At 42.7% G+C, this 25484-nt stretch overlaps 1 protein-coding gene and 1 non-coding gene across 3 annotated transcripts in view; one reads left to right on the plus strand and one right to left on the minus strand.

The window, feature by feature from the left end:
* ARMH4 (armadillo like helical domain containing 4) overlaps positions 1 to 25484 on the minus strand; it is a 111640-nt gene that overhangs the window by 35826 nt on the left and 50330 nt on the right. The gene's annotated exons all lie outside the window — the stretch shown is intronic.
* LOC118661583 lies at positions 14411 to 14614 on the plus strand. Its single transcript, XR_004969374.1, has one exon. It is a non-coding gene; the product is annotated as a small nucleolar RNA SNORA73 family (small nucleolar RNA).

The raw sequence follows: 25484 nt of genomic DNA on the forward strand, positions 1-25484 counted from the left end.
GAAATCCTGCCTGGTTGTGCCAGTCCCTCCTCCAAGGCTTAATCCTGCCACCCCACCCACCAAATCCAATTCTTGTACCTCTAATCCTCTTCCTACTGGTGACAAACATCTGCGGAACATCTCACGTGAACCACTCCTGGATTTTCCTCTGCCTTGCTCAGCCGCCTCACCCCACCCCCACCCCCATGGGTTAGAATCAATCATTGCTGAACTCAGGACTGAAACTTGATTTCTATCAGGCATCATGCCTGGTCCCCCTACCGTCCCCTCCAAAGCCAGAGTCTGTTTTCTTCAAAGAGAGGATGTTTCTAAAAATAATAGGAGGAATCAAAGTCATGAGACCTGGCAACCTTGAATGTAGAGACTAGTAAGGTCAAATATCAAATATAACTGAAGTGTACATCTGGTAGGACTTTTCCCAGCTCCATAAGCATACTAGTATTCCACAGATCTCTCTCCACACCAAAAAACCCAAGGCTACTGCATCACATGCTATTTCAAGTACATGACTTCCCTAAGAGCTAACCCTAACCCTAACCCTAACCCTACTTGGAAGCTTTCGACTAGGGGGTCAGAGGTGGCATTGAAAGTCAACATCTGAAGGAAAAATACCACATGATCTCACTCATTCATGGATAATAGAGACCATTATAAACTTTTGAACAATAATAGATACAGAGGCAGAGCTGCCTCAAACAGATTGTCAAACTGCAGCGGGAAGGCCGGGGAGGGTTGGGGGGCAGGAGGTAGGGGGGTAAGAGATCAACTAAAGGACTTATATGCATGCATATAAGCATAACCAATGGACATAAGACACTGGGGGATAGGGGAGGCTAGGGGACTGTCTAGGGCTGGGGGATAAAATGGACACATATGTAATACCCTTTGTAATACTTTAAGCAATAAATAAATAAATAAATAATTCTGTCACTCAAAGCAAAAAAAAAAAAAGAAAAAGAAAGTCAACATCAACTTATATTGGACCCTATGTTTACATCATCTCATTTACTCATTACGAAAGCCCAGTGAGGTCAAATTATCCCCCATTTTATCCAAAAACCCCTGAGTTTGTCCAAAATCACTCACTTAAGTACAAACTGAGAATTGAGCCCAGATCTGTTAGATTCCACCCCTTGAGCTCTGTCCACCAGCTACAATGTTTTCCTAGGAGAGGCTTCCTCACAGAGCAGCCAGAGGCAGGGAGGATAACCAGAAGGGAAGGGAGCCCAGGAATGCTGGAGGAGGAAGTGGCCAGCAGAGCCCAATGCCACAGAAAGGCCGCATAGGAACAGAAAAGGGACGACAAATGTGGGAAATGATATTAATGGGAATAAGTGGACATTAAGTATTAGCCCTGTGTCAAGAACTGTGCTAAATGCCTAGCTGTATCAATTCTTTTAAGCCTTACAACAGTCCCCTAGGGTAGGCTCGTTTAATTAATAAACACAAAAAGGTTAAATAATTTGCCTACGTTTATACAGCTAGCAGGGAGTGGAGTCTGGACTTAAACCCAAGTGAGCGGCCCCAGGGTCTGCAGCCTTAGCCTCTGGGAGGCCCCTGAAGACCTGCGCAAGAATAGTTTCAGTGGGGTGGTGTGATCCAGACAGCTTGCAAGTGGGCTGTGAAGGGAAGGGGGAAAAGAAAGCAGGGACTCAAAGGGGGATGTGTTGGTTTCCTGGGGCTGCCGAAGAGAGGGCCACAAACTGGGTGGCTTATCCAACAGGAATTTATTCTCTCAGTTCTGGAGGCTACACGTCCAAAATCACAGTGTTGACAGAGCTGTGCTCCCTCAAGAGACTCTAAAAGAGGATCTTTCCTTGCCTCTACCAGTTTCTGGTAACCCCAGATATTCCCTGGCTTGTGGCAGCATCACTCCAACCTCTGTCTCAGTCTACGAAGGGCTCCTTACCTCCGTGTCTGTGTGTCTCTGTGCCTCCATGTGGCATTCTCCTTGTGTGTCTGTGTCTGAGTCCAAATTGTTCCTCTTCCTAAAGGGACATCAGTGATTGGCTTAAGGCTCATCCTAATGAGCTCATCTTAATCTGATTAAATAAACAGATTGTATTTCCAAAAAGGCCAGATTCACAGGTCCTGGGGGTTAGGACTTCAACATATTTGGGGATGAGGAAGATTCAATTCAACCCATAAAAGGAGCTATGGGTTAAAAAAAAAGGGGGGGGGGGTTAAAAAGAGAAAGATGATCTACTTGTTCTTTTAAAATAACATTTTATTAACAATGGTAGGCAGGTCCTGGTTCTTTATAAATGAGCAGAAAATTTGATTATCTGCATCCTAAGAAAGGCTTGCCATGCCTGACATATCATTTTTAATATTCTGCTTTGATTCGATGAGTTGAAGAGGGACACAGCCTCACAGCATTTGCCAAGAACATTCTGGTACTATCCATCCATCACATCCTCCCCAGCTCACATCTCCCCTGATCAATAAGGAAGTGGAATCAATGCTCATGTCAAGCTGCCCAGTTAACTCTCAATCAAAGGGCCCAACAAAGGCAGCAGTTGTGCAAACACTAAAACTAACAAACAGAGACTTGCCACCTGGCTGGAATTTGGTTGGTGGTTTCATTGATATTTTTCTTAGGCAATTTAAAAACATACTTTGAGCCTGGCTGGCATGGCTCAGTGGTTGAGCATCGACCTATGAACCAGGAGGTCATTTTGCATTCATCGATTCCCTGTCAGGGCACATGCCTGGGTTGCAGGCTCAATCTCCAGTAGGGGACGTGCAGGAGGCAGCCAATCAATGATTCTCTCATCATTGATGTTTCTCTCTCTCTCTCCCTCTCTGTCCCTCTCTAAAAGCAATAAAAATGTTTTAAATAAATAAATAAATATAAATAAATAAAAACATAGTTTGAAATCCCTCAGTTCACCAGTATATCAAACGTAAGTAGGAGTCCAAGCAGTAACCTAGAATTAGCTAGATTGGCAAAAGGAAGCCTGCTTGAGAGTAGATGGTCAGTGCAGATAATCCACTCATGTCTAACCAAGAATTAGCTGTACTTACAACATCAATACTAGGCTGATCCAACCCCCAAAATATTAGCATTAAAATTTTTGCCTTAATTCCAGCACAGAAGTAGTTATCACATAAATTGCCACTCAGAACATTTATGCATTCATTAACTTTCCCCCAAAATGCTTGCTTATTAACCACTCCTCCCTGAGTAGTTTAGAATAGTATCCTAAGCATGGAAATGTAGCAAAACTCTAATTAAAAAGCCTAGAAAGAATGAGCAGGTAGTAGCTGTCAAACAGTTTCTGATGCCTGTGATTCTCACCATCTTTGCTCTTTAAATTCACAACCACTGTAGTCGCTATAGTATTGGAAAGCCAAGAATGACAACTCCCAGCTGAGGCAGAAGACAGCAATATTATCAACACGCAAGAACGCTCGTAAAATAAACATACAACTATTTATACAAATGGATGCTGTTCTATTCAACCAACTCAGAAGCTACCATTTACTCCAATAATATCAATTATTACTCAAAACTTTTAAAAGATCCCTTTCCTATGATTACCACCAGATTGTGTAAAATATTTTGCATTCATTGATTTAGCAAATTGTTATTTAGTGCCAGCCATATACATGATGTTGTGCTGGGTGTCATTGATTTTTGAAAGGTTCAGGAATAATTCAGAGCAAAATCAGATGAGTGACATTGTTAACTAAGCAAGGTAATGCTGTTTGGGATAAAAAAAAAAAAAAAGTTTCACACAAAAAATATGCTGCCAAAGTATAGTTCACTCTGTATGTATCAAATATAGCCTTTCAGTGGTTTCAGAATCTCTTCAGAATAAGTCTAGCTGACCCAGGACCTTGGAGAATGAATTCTTAGTAAAAAATGGCATTGATTTAAGAGAATCTACTTGCTTTTTCTTATTGTGTGGTTGCAGCCATTCTGTTCCCTTAAGCCTCAAGGCTCCAGGAAACACCTCAAATCAGACACTTAGGCTGAGCCTGCCAGCCATCATCCCTGTTTATTATCTTCCTCAGAGACGGTCCCATTGTTTCCAGTTTCCCTTGAGAGATCAAAACTAAGGGTGAGTTGTGGTTTGGTGCCTCACTGCAAGTACACAGCATGCTCTCCACAGAGCTTCTCCTCACGCCCACGTGTCCTTTAGAATGAGCCTGTTTCCTTCCCTAATTTATTCTTCAACAGAGGATGGAAACGAGCCAGCTCCACAGGCAGATGTGAGTGCCTGGATGACACATGTATACAGCAATATGGCTCCGTGTCATCCCCACCACCTAATACCCACATCCTTGAGGGTCCTGATACTCCTCTTGAGAACCTGTGGATTGCTTCTAATCAATCGAATATGGCAAAGCTGATGAAAAAAAATGTCCACGGTACGTAAGACCGTAATGGCTTTCTTGCTCACAGCTTTCTCTCTTGTTGGATTCGAAGAAGCACGTTGTTATGTTGTGAGCTGCCCACGGTGAGGCCCATGTGGTGAAGAACTGAGGGCAGCCATAAGCCAACAGCCAACAAGTCCCGAAGCCCTCAGTCCTACCACCAGCAAGAAACGGCATTGTGTCAGCAACCAGGTGAGCTTGGAGGCAGAGGCTCCTCCAGCGCAGCCCTGAGATGAGACCACAGCCTCAGCTGAGACCTGGAAGCTCAGATCCCGAGGCAGAAGCCTAGCCAAGCTGCGCCTGGCTCTTAACACTACTTCATCGCCACAAGCTCTTCTTACCATGGTGGTAGTCTTGCTTGTTTATTTAGCTCACATGAAATGACTGTTAGTTTTTAGAAATTCCCGAGACAATTCTACAACGGCCAAGAGCAGATATATATTTTTAGTGGCCACTTTGATACTAGTATCTCAACATGTACAATAAATGTGTTATAACATGTCACAGTCATGCCTGTGCATTCTCTGCCTCCACCTGAGAAAGTTAAACATTTTCTTCGCAGTTACCTTCAAGAGTAAACCGGGCCCGGCCGGTGTGGCTCAGTGGTTGAGCGTTGACCTAAGAACCTGGAGATCAGGGTTCGATTCCCGGTCAGGGCACATGCCTGGGTTGTGGGCTTGATCCCCAGTGTGGGGCGTGCAGGAGGCAGCCGATCAATGATTCTATCTCACCATTGATGCTTCTATCTCTCTCTCCCTCTTTCTTCCTCTCTGAAATCAATAAAAATATGTTATATATATATAAAAGAAAAAAGAGTAAACCAGAAATCGAAAATAGGTAAATCCAGAGACAGAAAGCAACCTACTGGTTTCCAGGGCTAGAGGGAGAGAGGAATGAGGAATGACAGCTTACTGGGTTCAGGGTTTCCGTTCAGAGTGATGAGGATGTCTCAGAACTAAGTAGAGGTGATGCTGGCACAACACTGTGACTATAGTAAATGCTATTGAATTGTATACTTTAAAATGGTCTTTTTATGTTATGTGACTTTTACCACAATAAAAAAATTTAATGTAAAAAAACTTTTTTTAAGAGTAAACAGAGAGTAGTAAAGACCCAGAAAGCTTTAAAGCAGCGGTCGCCAACCAGTGGTCCACGGACCACGGGTGGTCCATGAAGTCTGAAAGGTTGGCCACCACTGGTTTAAGGAAACCTTTGGAGCAGCAGTCACCAATTAATTGGTGGTCCACAGACCACGGGTGGTCCATGAGGTCCGAAAGGTTGGCGACCGCTGGTTTAAGGAAACCTTTGGAGCAGCGGTCACCAATTAATTGGTGGTCCGCAGACCACGGGTGGTCCGTGAGGTCCGAAAGGTTGGTGACCGCTACTTTAAGGAAACCTTTGGAGCAGCGGTCGCCAACCGCTGCTTTAAAGGTTTCAGAGAAATATCTTTTGAACCATAAAGGAAAGTCAATCTGGTCACTTTCCTTTGAGGAAAAATCAAAAGTAACTGTACTACATGCTGTTTCCATATACATACTATATTCATGGACCCTAAGAGGTCTGATCATAAAATTTACCACTGCCATTAAAAATACACATTGAGCCCTAACCGGTTTGGCTCAGTAGATAGAGCGTCGGCCTGAGGACTGAAAGGTTTCAGGTTCGATTCTGGTCAAGGGCATGTACCTTGGTTGCTGGCACATCCCCAGTGGGTGGTGTGCAGGAGGCAGCTGATCGATGTTTCTATCCTTCTCCCTTCCTCTCTGTAAAAAAATCAATAAAATATATTTTTTTTAAAAAGAGTGTGGGTTTGGACCTTGATGCTAGGACAAGCTCAGACTTTATTATTTTTTTAAAATATATTTTATTCATTTTTTACAGAGTGGATGGGAGAGGGATAGAGAGTTAGAAACATCGATCAGCTGCCTCCTGCACACCCCCTACTGGGGATGTGCCCGCAACCAAGGTACATGCCCTTGACCAGAATCGAACCTGGGACCCTTGAGTCCACAGGCCAACACTCTATCCACTGAGCCAAACCGGTTAGGGCAAGCTCAGAATTTAAAAAAAAATACACATTGACTGTAATAGTCATGCATGATTATAGAAGCATTAAAATGCAAAAATCACTGCTATTAGAATCAAAGGAAAATACTATCACAAATAAACACAGTTACTACTAGTTTAAGTGGACACAGTTCACTTGACTAATCCACAACATAACTTAGAACGCAGTGATATAAAATGGAAAAACCATAATGTCGACTATGGGAAAAATGCATAGAAAAAAGTCTGGAAGGTTGTTTGTTTCCTCTGAGTAGAGGGTTTGTGGGTGAATTTTCCCATCTCCTTCAAACACTTTTGCAATGTGTCAGGGCAAGGTTTCCTTTCCTTTCTTTTTTTTTTTCTTTTACTTTTTTTTTTGTTATTGACACTATTTACAGATAGAACGACCACAACCACATTAACACACCAAACAAGAAACAAGATGAAAATATATATGAAGATGTGCCCTAACTGGTTTGGCTCAGTGGATAGAGCGTTGGCCTGCGGACTCAAGGGTCCCAGGTTTGATTACGGTCAAGGGCATGTACCTTGGCTGCGGGCACATACCCAATAGGGAGTGTGCAGGAGGCAGCTGATCAATGTTTCTCTCTCATTGATGTTGATGTTTCTAACTCTCTATCCCTCTCCCTTCTTCTCTGTAAAAAATCAATAAAATTTTTTTTTTAAAAAAAAAAAGAAAATATATGTGAAGATGTTAATCTCAGTCTTTAAAGGGTGGAAGCATGAGTGAGTCTCTCTTCTACATTTCTGCAACTTCAAAGTTTCTATAATGAACACTTTTAGTGTTTATAATGCAAATATATGTAATAAAGGTGGGTTACCAGAACACTATGATAAAGATCAGTCAGGGGTTCCTTTCCTTTCGCCTCCCTTTTGCCTTCCCATTTTCTCGTAGGAAGAGGGCCTCTGGCCTCAGGTGCCAACATTATGCAGTAAGAAGGGAGCACAATAGCAATAGAGAGGTTTGTTTGTCTAGGTTGATATTTCCCACTGACAACTTCATTTAGTCAATAAAAACTTATTAAGGATCAACCAAAGGACTCGTATGCATGCATATAAGCATAACCAATGAACACAGACAATAGGGGAATGAGGGAATGTGCTGGGGGGTGGGGGTGGCCGGGGAGAGGTCAATGGGGGAAAAGGAGACATATGTAATACTATATGTAATACTTTAAAGAATAAAGAATTTTTTGCCCTAACCGGTTTGGCTCAGGGGATAGAGCGTCAGCCTGCGGACTGAAGGGTTCCAGGTTCGATTCAGGTCAAGGACATGTACCTTAGTTGCGGGCACATCCCCAGTAGGAGGTGTGCAGGAGGCAGCTGATCGATGTTTCTCTCTCATCGATGTTTCTAACTCTCTATCCCTCTCCCTTCCTCTCTGTAAAAAATCAATAAAATATATTTTAAAAAATAAAGAATTTTTTTTAAAATTTATTGAGGGTCTACTATGAGGTGGGCCTGGGACAACTATGATTATGCAAAGTCTCCGATTGTGACACTTCCAATCAAGATGTAGGATGAAGCTGGAGTCTCAGTGGGAGAATGAGGAGGAGGAAAGTGGAGGAGACCAAGCTAGAGGGGCTCTGACCACTCATGGAAAAGCAACCCCAGGAAAGTGGCTGCACAACGTTCCCACCATTCCCTGGCCTCCCAGTCTGTGGTGTGCTCTAAATAAGGATTATTCCTGGAGGAGGGCAGAGCCAGCACCTACCCAGCTGTTCCTGGGCATAGTGCCAGGCTTCTATGCTTTATCCAAAATTTTTGCTTTGAGCATCTACTGCTTCACAGTCACAATAAACAAACAAAAACAGGGGAAGTGAACTAATATTAACCCCTGCCTTACTCCTTTTAGCCAACCAAGCAGATGGCTTTAGGAAGTGAGGGGTCATTATGTGCAAAAATAATGACCTTACGGAAATGTATGAAATAATAACTCCCAAGAGAAGCTGCAAATTCTCTTCAAGTCAAGAAAAAAGAGAGATGTGGTACATTTACAAGTGGAATACTACTCTGCCGTAAAAAGGAAGAAAAGTTTACCCTTCGCCGATAGCGTGGATGGACCTGGAGAACATTATACTAAGTGAAATAAGCCAGTCAGAGAAAGACAAGTACCACATGATTTCACTCAGATGCGGAATTTAATGAACAAACTGAACTGCCAAACAAAATATAGACAGACTCATAGATAGAGAGCAGGCAGACAGCTGGGGGAGGGGGAAAGGAACCGTGGGGGGAGGGTTGGTGGAGGGATTGAGCCAAAAAGAAAAAAGAGAGAACTCATGGACATGGTCACGGTGTGGTGATTGGCGGGGGGGGGGGGGGGGGGGGGGGTCGGGGTGGAGGTAGAAAAGGGCATAGAGGGGATAAATGGGGATGGAAAAAATAAATTTTGAAAAAGAGAGAAATAATAACTAAAAGAGCATCAACTTCTTTTTGGAAAGTGCTGGCTTTTTCTGAACTCTAACAGACTGTACGTCTCTGAAATATCATTTAAGCGGCCTGAATGATTTTTCTTGTCAGGATAATAACGGATGTGACAGCGCTGGAGGACTAAAAGGAAGTAAGAATATAAGGCAGGCAGATACCGAAAAAAGACCTTGTAAAAGCTTTTAGTTCTTTTTATGTTTCACATCCTGAAAATGGATATACCTGCAAATTGATTATAAAAATCACCTTTGGAAATGAAGTGGTGGATTATTAGTTCATTCTCCTCCTCTCCACCCCCCTGCAAAAAAATATTAGTTGCTGATGCTTTTGCATTAAAGGAAGCATTAATGTTCCCACCTTAAGCTTTACATATTGATTGCCACTCTCTGACTAGAGTAATTGCCTACACTTGAGGTACGTTGTAGTTTTGAAAGATGTTCTTTGCTCCTCGGAACACCACATCACCATGCCTGTCATGAGGAGGTAGCATCATATTGGCCCTGCTCAGCTGAAACTGAGATATTTCACTAGCCTTAATGATGCCTCCCTGACAACCCATTCATTTGGGAATGAGTCTAATGATTTGTCACAGTGGGACACAGAAGTCAATTTCAGGGAACTAAGAGCCAGTGACAAGTTGAACAAAAGCACCCTTGTCAACTCATCCAGCAGGCAAAAGTGTTACAAGGAAAGTGCTCCAATTCTTGGGTTTGAAGTGGCATAGCCAAAATAAAGCTATCAACTCTTACAGCTTAAAGAGGACTTGATCTTTAGAGATCAAAGGTCAAAGATTCTCTGGCCATCAGCTCAGAATGTACCTGCAGATGTCAAAGCCTCGCCTGGAAGATCAGCAAGGCATTGTATCTTCCAAGTTTCCTCTTTCCACGGTCACTGACATTTTCATTGGGAAATACCGCAGTAACCACTTCCATCCATTCATGTATGCACATACAATTCACTCATTTAGTTCAACAACCACTTACTGAGCCACTAAAAGGTGCTATAACTAGGAGAGGTTACAGGGACTACAAAGATCAATAAGGCATGACTCCCTGCCTTTAAGTAGCTCACAGTCTTATAAGGAAGACAGACATTAACACGTTAAGCACCAAGACTGTTTTGTCTTCCTTTCCATTTCAGTCACCAGTGACTGACATAGCGCTTAACGTGTTAAATACAATGTAACACATGCACGAAGGGCTATAGAAGTATAGACAAGGAAGCAATCAACCAGGAGAATTCTCCCAAGTAAGATAACGTTTGCATCCAGTATTGCACAATGAATAGGCATTCTAAAGACAGACAGGGGAGACCGGGGAAAGGAAATTCCAGACAGAAAAACCTGGACATGCAAAATTTCATAAACAGGAAAGGACACTGCATGCTCAGTTTGAGAAGAGTTTAGTGTGCAGAGATGTGAAGTACACACAAAGCAAAAGAAGAGGTAGGAGATGGTTTAGGAAGGCAGAGTTGAGGCCCAAATGTGCACAGCCTCAAATGCCATGCAGAGGAAACTCATTTTATCCCATAGGTAAATGAGGTAGCCAACACAACAAGGTTTGGATTTAAATGGCACTGTGCTGTCTTATACAAATTGATTCTCTCTCAGAACCTGGCATAACACCCTCTCACAATATCAATGCAGAGTGTCCCAAAAATATGTATACATACTAAACAGCTGATAGCTCAATTGATGTTTCTTCCTTTTCAGATTTAACCCACCCTATATAATAAAAGGCTAATATGCAAATCGACTGAACAGCAGAACAGCCGATCGCTATGATGCACATTGACCACCAGGGGGCAGACGCTCAACGCAGGAACTGCCCCCTGGTAGTCAGTGCACTCCCACAGGGGGAGCACCGCTCAGCCAGAAGCCAGGCTCACGGCTGGCAAGCGCAGTGGTGGTGGTGGGAGCCTCTCCTGTCTCCACAGCAGCACTAAGGATGTCCGAATGATGGCTTGGGCCTGCTCCCTGGGCTCCCGGACTGCCAGAGGGTTCAGGCCAGGCTGAGGGCTGCCCCCCCACCCCCAGTGCACAAATTTCATGCACTTGGCCTCTAGTTGAAATATATAATTATTCAAAGTGTGTATACATTTTTGGGGACACCCTGCATTTGTTCAGTAGGGTTGCTGCTGCTCAACAGACATAATCAGAGTTGTGCTTTAGAAAGGTATCACTGAGAACAGTAGGGAATGGACTGAAAGTGGAAGAGACTGCAAGAAAGGAAATCAGTACAGAGGCTCCTGCAATAGTCTGGCCTAAGGAAGACGGGATGGCAAGGAAGGATGAACTCCACCGTCGCTTAGGAGGGAGAATGAATGGGACTTTGCTTCTGCCTGGATGTGGGAACTGAGTGAAACAGAGAAGAATTAGAGACCACAGCCAGATTTCTAACTTAGACAAGTGAATATTTCCAGTGGCTTGGTAACCCTACTAGAAGAAGAAGAAGAAGGAGGAGGAGGAAGGAGAAGAAGGGGGGAGGAGAAGAAGGGAGGGAGGTGGAGGAGGAGGAGGAGGAGGAAGAGGAGGAAGAAGAGGAGGAAGAGGAGGAAGAGGAGGAAGAGGAGGAAGAGAGGAGAAGAGGAGGAGAAGAGGAGGAAGCGGAGGAAGAGGAGGAGGATGAAGAAGAAGGAGGAGGAGGAGGAGGAGGAAGAAGAAGGAGGAGGAAGAGTAGGAGGAGGAGGAGGCGGAGGAGGAGAGGCGGAGGAGGAGGAGGAGGAGGAAGAGAAGGAGAAGAAGAAGTAGTTGTTGACAGGATCCAGATCACCAGTGGAATGTTTAGACTTGGACAGGGGCTGGGTCATCTCTTCTTTTGAGGAAAGACAGGAAGAAGGAAAAGGAAGGAAAGGAAGGAAAGGAAGGAAAGGAAAGGAAGGAAAGGAAGGAAGGAAGGAAGGAAGGAAGGAAAGAAAGAAGGAAGGAAGGAAGGAAGAAGAAGAAGAAAGAAGAGAAGGAAGGAAGAAGGAAGGAAGGAAGAGAAGGAAGGAAGGAAAGAAGAGAAGAAAGAAAGAAAGAAAGAAAGAAAGAAAGAAAGAAAAAAGAAAGAAAGAAAAAAGAAAAGAAAGAAAGAAAGAAGAGAAGGAAAAGGAGGAACGAAAGAAAAAAGATAGGCTGGGTGAGTCGAGCACAGAGGAAAATACATAGTGACCTCAGATCTGTGTAAGGCCCCTTCACATATATGAAAAAACTAAGGCTTAGAGCAATTAGGAGAGTTACCCAAGACCACACCACACATTAGAAGCAAAGCCGGAGCAGTATTAGAAGTTTCCCCAGGGCTCCTCCCATGATATTACAATGTTTCCTTTCACAATTTAAGACATAAGACAGTATCAAACACTTTAACTTCTTGAGCATGGAAATGGCAGAGGGGCCCTGTATGCAAATTAAAAGAAATTGTATACAACTATCCCTTTCATTATTCTGAATGTCCAGCTCCTGGCAATTTGTTTCCTAACCTGGTATATTGGAACACTTATTTTCTTTATTCTAAGGGAAATATTTGGAAAGATCACTAGACAGTCATACTAGACTTGGAGGCATGATTTTTTTAATGTGAGAAATAAATATTTTTGAATGAATTAAATAAAGATGAGTACAGATCCCAGAGTTAAGTTTAAAAAAAAACAAAAACTTAGTTTTGTAATTTCTTAACTAAAAAGGAGGCCAAAAAAAAGTTGCTACTGATTCATCAGAAGACATTTCTGCTGTCTCTGCAATACAATTTTAAGTCTCCTAAAAGGAGCCATTCAGATTTACTAACTTGTTTTTACTCATCCAAAAATCAATATTTGGGACTCTTAATAAATTGAATTTAGGGTTTCCAAATGCAATTCATGAGTCGCAGGAGATACAGCAAATATCGAACAGAATAACTTCGCGTTCCTTATCAATATTTCATTCCTTATTATCTGCTTATAATGTCTGTGACCTAATGCATAGCCAGTCCTTCCCTCCAGCCAGGTCACGTACCTGTCGCCTAAGTGCATCCCTCTTGTGTTTTAGGCTGACTTCAACATCCTGAGGGACTATGAAGCTTCTCGTTTAATCCAAAACCCCAGTGAGGAGTGACAGTAGGAGTAAGAAAAGACAGACTGCTTCACCATTCAGTTTTATCTTCCATACAGTACCCATTAATAAACTATTCCAGAGTAATTGTCAAAGTACCTGACATATAAAAGACACTTAAGCAGTTTTCAATATCTCGAGTGAAAAGTAATGATGGCAATATCAATTATGGTTAACTTCTTAGATCTTTCAAATTGTCTAAGTAAAATTAGGAAGGGAAGTACTCTTTTAAATGGTGCTAATGACAACAGAGGTGAATTGAATCCCAGCAGGAACCTGTGAGAATCTTAAATGGAGTGAAGGGATCCGGACGCTGGTTTCCTCATTTATGACTTGGCACATGATGTGGGCACCTTCTGAAATAGTTTTTTAAAATATATTTTGCTGGAGACCAATTCCAGCATGTCATAATTTCAAGAGTTTCATCAAAAGGTTGATGAGACTTGGGGACTCAACCTGCATCTGGGAATGGCTAAAGGCATTTCCCCAAACCTGAATAGGATACATTAAATTGCAGCTAAAAGGCATCTTAATCTACATGTTATTGCCTCCTACTGGCCAAACACCTGAACAGCCGTAGGCTAATTCTGACAATGGACTCTGTACTAAACCCTGACCCTTTGAAGTGTATATCTCTGCCTTGCCTCAGGACAAATTGTGTTAATAAAAAGCATGGGGTCCTGGGGACAGAGAGAACCTAAGACGTTAGACTTAAGATCTTGTATCTTAGCTCCTTTAGCTAAGCTCCTCTGACGCCCAATGCCTTTCAAAATTATATTTCGTCTCCGAACTCTTATCCAAGCACACCCCCCTTCTCCAGATTCCTGAACCCTTCTTGATGCTGGGACAAGAACCCCAGCAATATTTTTTAATATTTTTATTGATTTCAGAGAGGAAGGGAAAAGGAGAGAGAAACATCGATGAGAGAGTTATCATTGATCGGCTGCCTCCTGCATGCCCTCCGCTGGGGATCGGGCTGGCAACCTAGGGATATGCCCTGCCCGGGAATCAAACCATGACTCCTGGTTAATAGATCGACACTCAACCGCTGAGCCATGCCAGCTGGGCTGAAACACCATTTATCTCATCCCTGACCCCTCCACTCAACCAGGTCCCCTGATCATCTGCTTCTATTTCATCTAGCACCTGCCCTACAATTACACTAACCTCTCTGTACTATAATTACTTCATTTTTGCTATTATATCTTTAATAACCTGTCTTTCTAACCAGACAGGAAGCTCCATAATGCCAGACTATCTGTACTGTTCATCATTGTAAGCCCAGCGCCTGGCAAGTTCCTCACTCTTAGCAGGTGCCTAATAAGTATTTCTTGAATGAACAAATGGCTAAATGAATGAAAGATGGAATGGAATGATTTGCTGAATCAACCTTTTTTTTTTCTGAAAGAGACTTGTCTATATAATAACATAGGTTACTGAAAATAATAAATAGTAGCATGCCCAACGTGGACACCCCGGGAGGTCACTCTCCCCGGGCTCTGTCCAGGTGGCGCAGGGGAGCGGAGGGCTCTGCCCCGTGATGTACAGTCCCTTTCCACAACGTTGGAGAGAAAGCCGGGCCTAGAGTCTGCGCCTGCATATTCCTACAGCTTCTCAGAGTCCTGTGGACGATGACTGAGGAGACAAACCATGCAGGAAACATCTAGTACGCTAAAATGTGAAATTTTTAAATTTAAATTAAGAGTCTATGATTCTAATCATTTTTTCTGTTTTCATTTAGAAAAAATAAATAAATAAATAAATAAATAAATAGTAGCATGATGTAAAGGGTTTGAGTTTGGGGTGGGGAAGAAAGCTAGGTGCTCCGTTAAGTTTCATAGCTACTATGTTCCTTTTCCTCTAAAGCAGTGGTTCTCAACCTTCCTAATGCCGCGACCCTTTAATACAGTTCCTCATGTTGTGGTGACCCCCAACCATAAAATTATTTTCGTGGCTACTTCATAACTGTAATTTTGATACTGCTTTGAATTGTAATGTAAATATCTGATATGCAGGATGTATTTTCATTGTTACAAATTGAACATAATTAAAGCATAGTGATTAATCACAAAAACAATATGTAATTATATATTGTGAAATATTTATTTCTAGTTACAAATATGTGTTTTCCGATGGTCTTAGGCGACCCCGACCCCCAAAGGGATCGCGACCCACAGGTTGAGAACCGCTGCACTAATGGAATGTTTGGCCAGAGCTTTCCTGGGTTTTAGTTGACTGCAGCGACATCTACTGCTGAGTTGGAGGAAGACCCATCTTTTCACTTGCTGATTGCAGGTGGCGCCAAAGACTACACTCCAGGGCATTCAGGAGTCACTCTGTCAACCCGTATAATAAGTCTCAGAGACCATTATCTCTATTTCACAGAGAAAACTTGACTGCATGTTTCATTAATATGTCCCACAGCAAATTAGGGACAGAGCCCTCACTGGCAACTCCTGGCTACCATGCTCCTCATGGGAGCCCTGCCGAACGAGAAGGCATGACTGCGGCATAGTAAACGCCTCGCTAGAGGAAATGCATCACTACCACAGCTCCTCTTCACCTGAATGCCACCTCTATGTCTATATTTGGCTTTGAGAAATTCTCACCTCTTTAGGAATTTGCCCCATAAAATGTGGCAGCTCCAAACTAAATGAATGAGGGAGGGGAGGGAGGGGGAGAGAAGACTTCGAAGATTATATATAACGAGGCATCCTTATACCATTTTGCAAAAATAATCTCCTCTTATTTTTCTAGTGCCCCTTGTTCATGTAAGAAGTCGCTCTGTGTTGGCTCATCGCTGAAGGCAACCTGCTGGTTAGGCTACAAGAAGCTAAACAACACGAGAGGCAGCGCCGCTTGCGGTCACAGATGAACATATCCCAAGCCGGTACACCCAAATGCCTACAAAATTTCAAATTTTGCACAGGACTATGTTCATTGCCTGAAATAAAGTAAAAAGTCGAATACCACCCACCCCGCGTGCTGTCTCCTCAGCAGGCTGTTCTGTTGACAGAAGCCCACCCCGGTGTGTGCACATTCATGCTCGCTGCCTTGAGTTTTAAAGCAAGTACTGTCACTTCTCTTCACTTCCTCGTGTGATCTGAGAAAGAATAGATTTGTTGATTTCATGAGGAAAAACAATCATTTTTCCAAAGCTTCAATCTACTTTTAGACAGACTTACTTTTCAACTTGGGCTTAGAAGACATATGCCTTGGGAGAACTCCATATAGCATAGTTGCAAATGTTCTTCAGTTCTAGAGGCCCCAACAAGTATGGATGGTGGTGATATACTGGTAAATGCTTTTAAAAACCAGCTCTACTCATTCCTATACGAATTATATTTATTAAACTGAAGCCGCTCTTGACTTTGGCACTAGACACAAACACTTTTTTAAAAGGTTAATCTGCACTATTAACATTTTCTCCATCACTGTAAGTCTAGACAACCAACGAAACAATAAACTGAGCCCTGATTGGCAGCATTCACCCATTCCTATGGTATAAATAGTCCCACCACAGCCAATTTCAAGCTACCAATATGCCATCACTGAATGCAGGTGGGAAAGATGCCCAGCAGCACCCATTATACGGTGTTATTTCTCCCATACAGATACAGGCAATGCAAACAAACTCAAGAGCACAAACAGAAGTAAAATAATTGGGAAGTGAAAGGTTTTCAGTATGTTTATCTGCATTTTTTTCAAATAATTCATTCAATTTTAAGTTTATATAATTTGATTTTTTAATGGCTATATCTAACAATTGGCTTATAAAAATTCCTGGAACTTTAACAATCGGCTTTTGCAATTCAGTACAAGCTGGCTCCAGCATGGCGCTGGAAAAGCTCACAGGACTGCGAGAGAAACTTGGGTTGATGTACATGTTAAGAGGGGCATCTTTACAACCAAACAGATGTGGGCTTAATTCTCGGCTCTGTCACTTACTGGATGGATATATGAACTTGATCTTCAATTTATTCTTATAAGCAAAAGTAATAATCATGGGAATGATCAGTCTGAGAAGCTGGGTTCATGGTAAGAAGATTTAGCAGTAAGATTACACAGTAGTCGAGAGGGGCGTAGTTCATCCCATTGCTTCTCCGCAGTTGGGAACAGCCAGTTTTACTTTTGCAGACATGAAGACAGAGACAGATGAAATACCCTTGTCATAATCATTAAGAATAAAAAAAATAATAATCGGCCCGAACCAATATGCTCAATTAATATTTGACAAAGGAGGCAAGAACATACAATGGAGCCAAGATAGTCTCTTCAATAAACCGTGTTGGGAAAATTGGACAGATATATGCAAGAAAATGAAACTAGACCACCAACTTACACCATACACAAAAATAAACTCAAAATGGATAAAGGACTTAAATGTACGACAGGAAACCATAAAAATTCTAGAAGAATCCAAAGGCAACAAAATCTCAGACATATGCTGAAGCAATTTCTTCACTGATACAGCTCCTAGGGCACTTGAAACTAAAGAGAAAATGAACAAATGGGACTACATCAAAATAAAAAGCTTCTGCACAGCAAAAGAAACCATCAACAAAACAACGAGAAAACCCACTGCGTGGGAAAACATATTTGCCAACGTCATATCTGATAAGGGCCTAATCTCCAAAATTTATAGGGAATTCATACAACTTAACAAAAGGAAGATAAACAATCCAATCAAAAAATGGGCAAAGGACCTAAATAGACACCATTCAAAAGAGGACATTCAGAAAGCCAAGAGACATATGAAAACTTGCTCAAAGTCACTAATCATCCGAGAGAGGCAAATCAAAACAACAATGAGGTACCATCTCACACCTGTCAGACTGGCTATCATCAACAAATCAACAAACGACAAGTGCTGGAGAGGATGTGGAGAAAAAGGAACACTTGTGCACTGCTGGTGGGAATGCAGACTGGTGCAGCCACTATGGAAGACAGTATGGAGTTTCCTCAAAAAACTAAAAATGGAACTCCCATTTGCCCCTGTGATCCCACTTCTAGGAATATATCCCAAGAAACCAGAAACACCAATCAGAAAGGATATATGCACCCATATGTTCATAGCAGCACAATTCACCATAGCTAAGATCTGGAAACAGCCTAAGTGCCCATCAGTAGATGAATGGATTAGAAAACTGTGGTACACCTACACGATGGAATACTATGCTGCTCTAAAAAGGAAGGAACTCTTACCATTTGCAACGTCATGGATGGAACTGGAGAGCATTATGCTAAGTGAAATAAGCCAGTCAATGAAAGAAAAATACCACATGAACTCACTCATTCATGGATAATAGAGACCATTATAAACTTTTGAACAATAATAGATACAGAGGCAGAGCTGCCTCAAACAGATTGTCAAACTGCAGCAGGAAGGCCAGGGAGGGTTGGGGGGCAGGAGGGAGGGGGGTAAGAGATCAACCGAAGGACTTGTATACATGCATATAAGCATAACCAATGGACATAAGACACTGGGCGGTAGGGGAGGCAAGGGCGGGGGGAAAAAAGGTCACATATGTAATACCCTTTGTAATACTTTAAGCAATAATAATAATATTCTATATAATAAAAGGCTAATATGCAAATCGACCGAACAGCAAACCATCCGGTCACTATGACGTGAACTGACCACCAGGGGCAGATGCGCAATACAGGAGCTGCCCCCTGGTGGTCAGTGCACTCCCATAGGGGGAGCACCGCTCAGCCAGAAGCCAGGCTTGTGGCTGGTGAGCATAGCAGCGGTGGCAGGAGCCTCTCCCACCTCCATGGCAGCGCTAAAGATGTCAGACTGCAGGCCTAAGCCAGCAGCCAGAATCCCCCAAGGGCTTCTAGACTGCAAGAGGGCGCAGGCCAGGCTCAGGGGACAACACCCCCACCCTCGTGCACAAATTTCATGCACCGGGCCTCTAGTAACATAAATAAAAAGTGTTTAACAGGACCAAAACTAGCTAGTCTAGGGTCTAACGAATTCTGTCTTTAATGGAGGATTGGGAGGGCCAACCAACTGCAGCTTTAATAAAAGCAGACACTAAAATTTTCTTTTTAAAAACTACCTTTTGGACCCTTTAATCTCACAAGTGAGGTTTCCTCAATTTCTGAGATAAAAAGTGTGTCCACTGGCCCCTTGCCCCCCACAGTGTGGTCCACAGACTGGTAGCATCAGCACCTCCTGCAAACTTTGTCCAATTGCTGCAAATGCCCCATCCCAGACCTACTGGTTAGAACCCACATTTTATCAGACTTTCCAGAGGATTCCTATCCATGTTAATCTTCAAGAAGCACCTTTTCCAAAGGATTGTGTTCATCTGTATACAATTATTACGACATTCATGCAAAGAAGTTGAATATTAACTTGCTACAAGGCTACCAAGTACAACAAAACATTCAATATTCAAGTTCATAGCTTAAGGCTACTGCCTTTATACTAATTATCCTGAAGGTATCCATGTTATAAATGTTTTCTTTCTTAACAGAATTCTATAATCATCCTTCATGTTCTGAACATTAAAATAAATCATTAATGGGGGGGGGACTTTAAAGGCAAAAATGTAGAAAAGACACAGAAACCTCATCAATAGCTTGAAGAAGTAATTTCTGAAAAGTAAAACACTCTAGTCAATTATGTATGCTGTATCTAAGGCGATCACTTTAAATCTCCCACTACACTGGTTAAACCTAACGGCTAATTGTATGTTATGCAGACAATTGCTGGGTCATGTTGAAAAGAATGAATCAACAAAGGCTGCTAGAAATCCATGTCAGATTTTTAAATAGTTCAACTATTATGCTCTCAAGGACATCTGAATTTTCAAATTGAATTGTGGCAGTGGATTCCCTTTTCTCAAATACAGTCTTACTGGGAACTCCCAATGTGTGAACAAAGCTCCCTAAGGACATACTGAGGAAAGGAACAGACTCTAGGGGCCATTTGTACCAGGCCCTGCGCCCTTCTCCGCCTGGTGAAATCAACCTAACCTTTAAGGTCTCATAGAAATGAGCTTCTGCTTCACTTTGTACATATATATGTGCTCATGCAATGTTACAACAACCCTGTGAACTAAGAGTTATTACGCCCTGTTTACAGTTAGGAAAACTGAGGCTCAGAGAAGATAAAAGTTCACCCAGGGTCAGTGGTGGTAAAGCAAAGGCTTGGATTTCCTGATTCCAGATTCGGCTCTCCACTGCCATCCTGCGTGTTGTCTCCAATGCTTTCCATAGTTCCCCTTGGTTGTAATTATTATTTCACCTTTGGTACTTTCAGAGCTTTGTTTTTTTTCCACAGCATCTGACACATCCTGACTCACATTATAGATTTTTTTTCTCCCCATGACTCATGCTCCCGGAGAGCAGACACTGTGTTCTGCTCCTCACTAATGATCTAGCAGTGATTTATAAGCAGCAAACCGTTTTTCTGGGACTTGCCTTCTTAAGGTAAGTGCACCCCTGGAAGCAGACCCCTGAAATGCAAAGTGCTCTCCAAGCTGGTTTTGTTGCAGCTAAGCTGAATTTACCACCACCTGTCCCACCTCCACCCAGGTGGGGTCTTGTGACTAGTTCTCACCAATGGAATCTGAGTTCAAGGAAAATGAGTCCATTCCAGGCTGAGGAGCTCCGAGCAGCCTTCCCTAAGTTCTCTGTTTCCCCTGCCTTCTGGCTGGATGCAGAGGATCCGGTGAAGTTGCTTAGGCCAGTGGTTGGCAAACTCATTAGTCAACAGAGCCAAATATCAACAGTACAACGATTGAAATTTCTTTTGAGAGCCAAATTTTTTAAACCTAAACTATATAGGTAGGTACATTGTTATTAACTTAATTAGGGTACTCCTAAGCTGGCCTTTGCTAAAAACGTCCTCAATCTGATTGAGGTTCGTTCGCTGAGGTCGACGCCTTCCAACTCTCCCATCCACATTCGTCTTGTATACTTGTTTCGTCTATCTCCTTTCCGAAAACCGACTTCTGTGGATGGGCCACAAAGTTTCAGTCGCACTATACATGCACACCCGCACGTGGTATTTTGTGGAAGAGCCACACTCAAGGGGCCAAAGAGCCGCATGTGGCTCACGAGCCGCGGTTTGCCAACCACTGGCTTAGGCCCATGAAGATGGTAGAAACACTTGGAGGAAGTGTAACTGAGTGACAGTAGGAACTAAGAGGAAGGCAAGTATAAGTCGACTGTGTTAAGCCTCTGACACTGGAGTTGTTTGTTACAGCAACTGACCTTCCCTGACAAACACAGTCCACTTATCCACTTGGTTCTTTTAGTAAACAAATATTCTTTCACAATATAAATGCGTTCAAACAAATTAGGGTTCCTAGGTTTTCTTACATTAATGTATAAGAAAACATTTAAACTTTGGGATAAGAATTTGATGATTGGATATCCTTTTAATGGTGTGCTATAACTACCTGATTCTATCAGGTCTCTGTACCACCTTTAGACTATTTTACAACCCTTTACATTGTAGATAACATTGTAGATTCTTCTCTAGACAAGCAAACTGACTGCCCAGTGGAAGGAGAGCCTTCACCCTTGAAAAAAGTGAGTCCTGAATCCATTTGTAAATTCCCTTGAACAGGCCTTGACTCCAGGGAAATGTGTGATCCTTTGATCTCTCTTTTGAACTAGTGGTGGCATCTGCCTGGTTCCTCTATTAATTAGTGAGTGTTTAAACATCTCTGACACACATTCATTTTGTATCTGAGAATCATGATGCTATTTTCTTTGAAAATTTATCTTTTCGCAACTATGAGTTATTTCTGGTGCCTCAAGAAACCTTTAAACCAAGGTCTTTAAGAAAGAGTGTACTGATAGAGGGAGAGGGATTAAAAGAAGACTAAAGCCTACTTGGAAACCAGGGTGGGTGCCACTTATGCTCCAAGGAAGAGGGCAAAGTGAGGATGATGAGGATGGTGACCAGGGAGAAGGAGGAAGGAAAGATTCCACTGAAGACAAACTTCCCTGCATCATGATTTTCCCAGGGTGTGCCCCCACCTCCTTCTGATCAATGGGTTAAGTACATGAGTTGCCTTTATATCTCTCTGTGGTTTCTAGGGCTCAGCCTTAAATAGCAAGGCCTACCTGGCAACAACCTCCACTTCACTCTGAGAGCTCGACCTCCACCACCCATCTGCTTCCACACAGCAGGCTCGGAAGCCGAGGCCTTGGTCCTGCCGGACGTGCAATAGTTTATCGGGCCTGTGATACACAAAGCAGGTGGGAGTTCACCCGGTGCCTACGGCTGACTTCACATCACACTTGAGGCAGCTGGAAGTCACCAACATTACTGGGGGTATTTGCCCCCAAGGAGCCATCAAACCCATCCTGTTCCAAACAGTTGCTGTCTCCTTTCAAGAGAAGCAGCTTGAAATTCAAATCCCATCTTTTCAGAAAGATTTCGACCCCGCAGGAAAACTTAGAGACGGGAGGTGTAAATGAAACCCCCTGAGCTGTGAGCACTCCTCCGTTTTAAATGCCTTCCCTGGGTCTTGAGGATGGGTATGTTTGTCACGTTTATTTTGAAGATGCTTCACATGAATTGAAGCCGGGACCCCTTGTTGACCATATTATCTATTATTTGGTGGCAGGTTCCGTGAAAGAATCTTTCTGTCCAACAGAAAAGTGGGACGTTCTGAGCTCGAAAAGCAGAACCCTGTGGCTATTAATTCTCAAATGCTCAAATGAAATGATCACGTTCCCTGGCTGACTGCAACTTCACTTGCTCACTCAGCTTAGCATTGAGGCTTTAGCATTCTTCTTCTATGGTCTCAGTTGGAGAAAGGGAACAGTCACTTAATTACGCTCGTTTCTGAAATGCAAAAGTTTACTGCGTTCTTTCTTTGATCCAGATTAAGAAAGACAAATAAAATTTGGGAGACTCCATATGTTCCAGATTCTTAACAGTTTCAAACACTTAATTAAGTAAGCAAATTAAGTAACCTGAGCGTTGGTGGTATAGTGGTGAGCATAGCTGCCTTCCAAATTAAGTAACCTGAATTTAGCATCGTCTACTTTCAAATCAAAAGGTAAGGACACTACTTTCTCAGTTTTGTTTTAACATAATTAGAAGCTTTTTCACATCATCTTTATTTTCAAAGAGGGCAATTTTAGTTTCTTCCTTTATGAAAAATTTCCCAGTTCTCACAGCATTTCTTCCGGTTTAACTCTCAGAGAACCTGCTAGATGTTTTCACATGATAATAATCTCCCAGCTGAGCCTACGAGTGCATTCTGATTACAAAGAAATTGGTTCACAGCACCCTCCTCAGATGTAATGTTCCTTATTAATGTTTTTATTAACTGTAGCTGACAAAGAGATTATTTCCTGGCTTAGTTCCAAGACTCCTTTTCTAGCTCTCCAAAGGAAAAGTGACTGCTGAATTTTCACATAAGAAATTCATTCCTAGTGAAAGAAATGAGATTTTTTTTTCCAACTCCCTAATTCAACATAACCTAATTAAGAAAATACCGATAAGGGCGCCAGCTTCTGAAAAGCATTAGGTCCATTATCTCATACAGATCATTAAAAGAAATAAAAATGAATCACTTGGAGCTGAGATATTTGGGTTTAGGTTTCCATAAGGATGTTCCTGATCAACAAGTTCAAGTTTCTTTTTAGGGAATCTTTAATACAAGGACCCAATATCTAGGATCTGCTACATGGCATTGAAGACATGAAAGAGAAAATATTTTTCAAACCAAGACGCTAAAGCATTTAAAATGCTATAATATAGTTATAATTTTGCTTCAGCCAAAAGTGAGATACAATTCTCTGATTGGGGGAAGCAATGAACCAGTGGCAGAAAGAATCAGAATGAATAAACTTCTCACTTGCCTCTAAGTGATGCTGTGGCTGTTTTATTCTTTAATAAAATCTACCAAAGGCCTCGTCTCTATTAAGCCACCAATTAATCAGGGGTATGTGTATAAAAGAAACAAATACATTTTTAAGAAATGCTTCCTATCCAAGAATTGTACAATCCCAGTTACCTGACCTAACTCTCTGATTCCTTGTTTTAACATTTAATCCCTCCTTCACTTTTGCTGCATTGTATTTTTGCTTTTCACTACCTGTCCTTAGAATTTTAAATCCTTTGGCGTCCTGGGGCCAGCTGGAGAGGTTAGCAGTTCTTTTCAATCACACAGAAGCCACTGCTTCAGTACTGGGGGGACCCAGCTGGTGCAGAGTTTTATTTTAATATCCAAGGCTGATTTCCCTCCCTCAACACAGGAACAGCCCAAGGAGGCTTTGTGCAGAAGGGAGTTGGCTGTATGCTCTGGACATACAAAAGTGTGGCTGCCACTATGCTGTAGACACACTCTCTACTATTTTATGGATTTCCCTCATTAGCGTTTAAGACTTACAAGTTGACTTCTCTCTCATTTTCTCAAAAAAAACCTGACAAAAAGAAAAAGGAAATTTGCAGTGTTCTACAGCTGACTTGGGCAAAAGTAGATGGTGTGTGTGTATATGTATGGAGGTAGGGGAGAGGGAGGGAGGGAGGGAGGATATGACTTGAATTCTTCCTATGACTCTTGAAATTAATGAATTTCTGAAGCTTCAGTTCTGTCTGCCTGAGAATTTTGATACAAAAGTCCAACAAAGAGCTGTGGAAAATAAGTATGTGTCAGCCTTTAATACAATTTAGCACAACCCGCAAAATTCTCCATGCCATCAATCCTTTCCTCTTTCCAAACAGCTAACATTTCCTATGTTAAAGGAAAGTCACACGAAAGTGTGACTGTAGCCAATATACAGAACTGTTCATCAGCGATGTCATGAACATCAAAATGAAAGGCAAAAACAGAAGAAACCTGAAACACTAATTCAAAAGAACATATGCACCCTTATGTTCACTGCAGCATTATTTATAACTAGAGGCCCGGTGCATGAAATTCGTGCTCTGGAGGGGGTGGGGTCCCTAAGCCCAGCCTGCAACCTCTCACAGTCCAGGACCCCTTGCTCCTTACCGCCCACCTGCTCACTGCTCCTTACCACTTGGCTCGCTGCTCCTTAGCGCTATCACGGAGGCAAGAGAGGCTCCTGCCACCGCCGCTGCGCTCACCACCTGTGAGCCTGGCTTCTGGCTGAGTGGCATTCCCCCTGTGGGAATGCACTGACCACCAGGGGGGCAGCTCCTGTGTTGAGCGTCTGCCATCTAGTGGGCAGTGCGCATCATAGTGACTGGTCATTCTGGTCATTCTGCCATAACGGTCACTTAGGCTTTTATTATATAGACAAGTGGTCCGGTGCACGAAATCCGTGCACATTAAAAGGAAATTAAATAGAGGACATATTTTAATATTGCTATTTTCCCTTTCTCTATAATAGAAGTGTCTGGCCGTCCCCACCCCCATTGGACGACACCAAGACCCGACTGGCCCCACCCCCGCCAAGCCCCGACGGGTGAGGGATGCAGCCTCAGGGGGACGCAGCCTTACATCCCCGCGCTAGGGCGGGGGACGCGGCCTCAGAGGGGCATGGCCTCAGGTCCCCCAGCCCCGGTGCCGGGGCGGGGGGCGCAGCC

This window comes from Myotis myotis, unplaced genomic scaffold (assembly GCF_014108235.1).
Source record: "Myotis myotis isolate mMyoMyo1 unplaced genomic scaffold, mMyoMyo1.p scaffold_m19_p_1, whole genome shotgun sequence".
In the NCBI taxonomy this organism is placed as follows: domain Eukaryota; kingdom Metazoa; phylum Chordata; class Mammalia; order Chiroptera; family Vespertilionidae; genus Myotis; species Myotis myotis.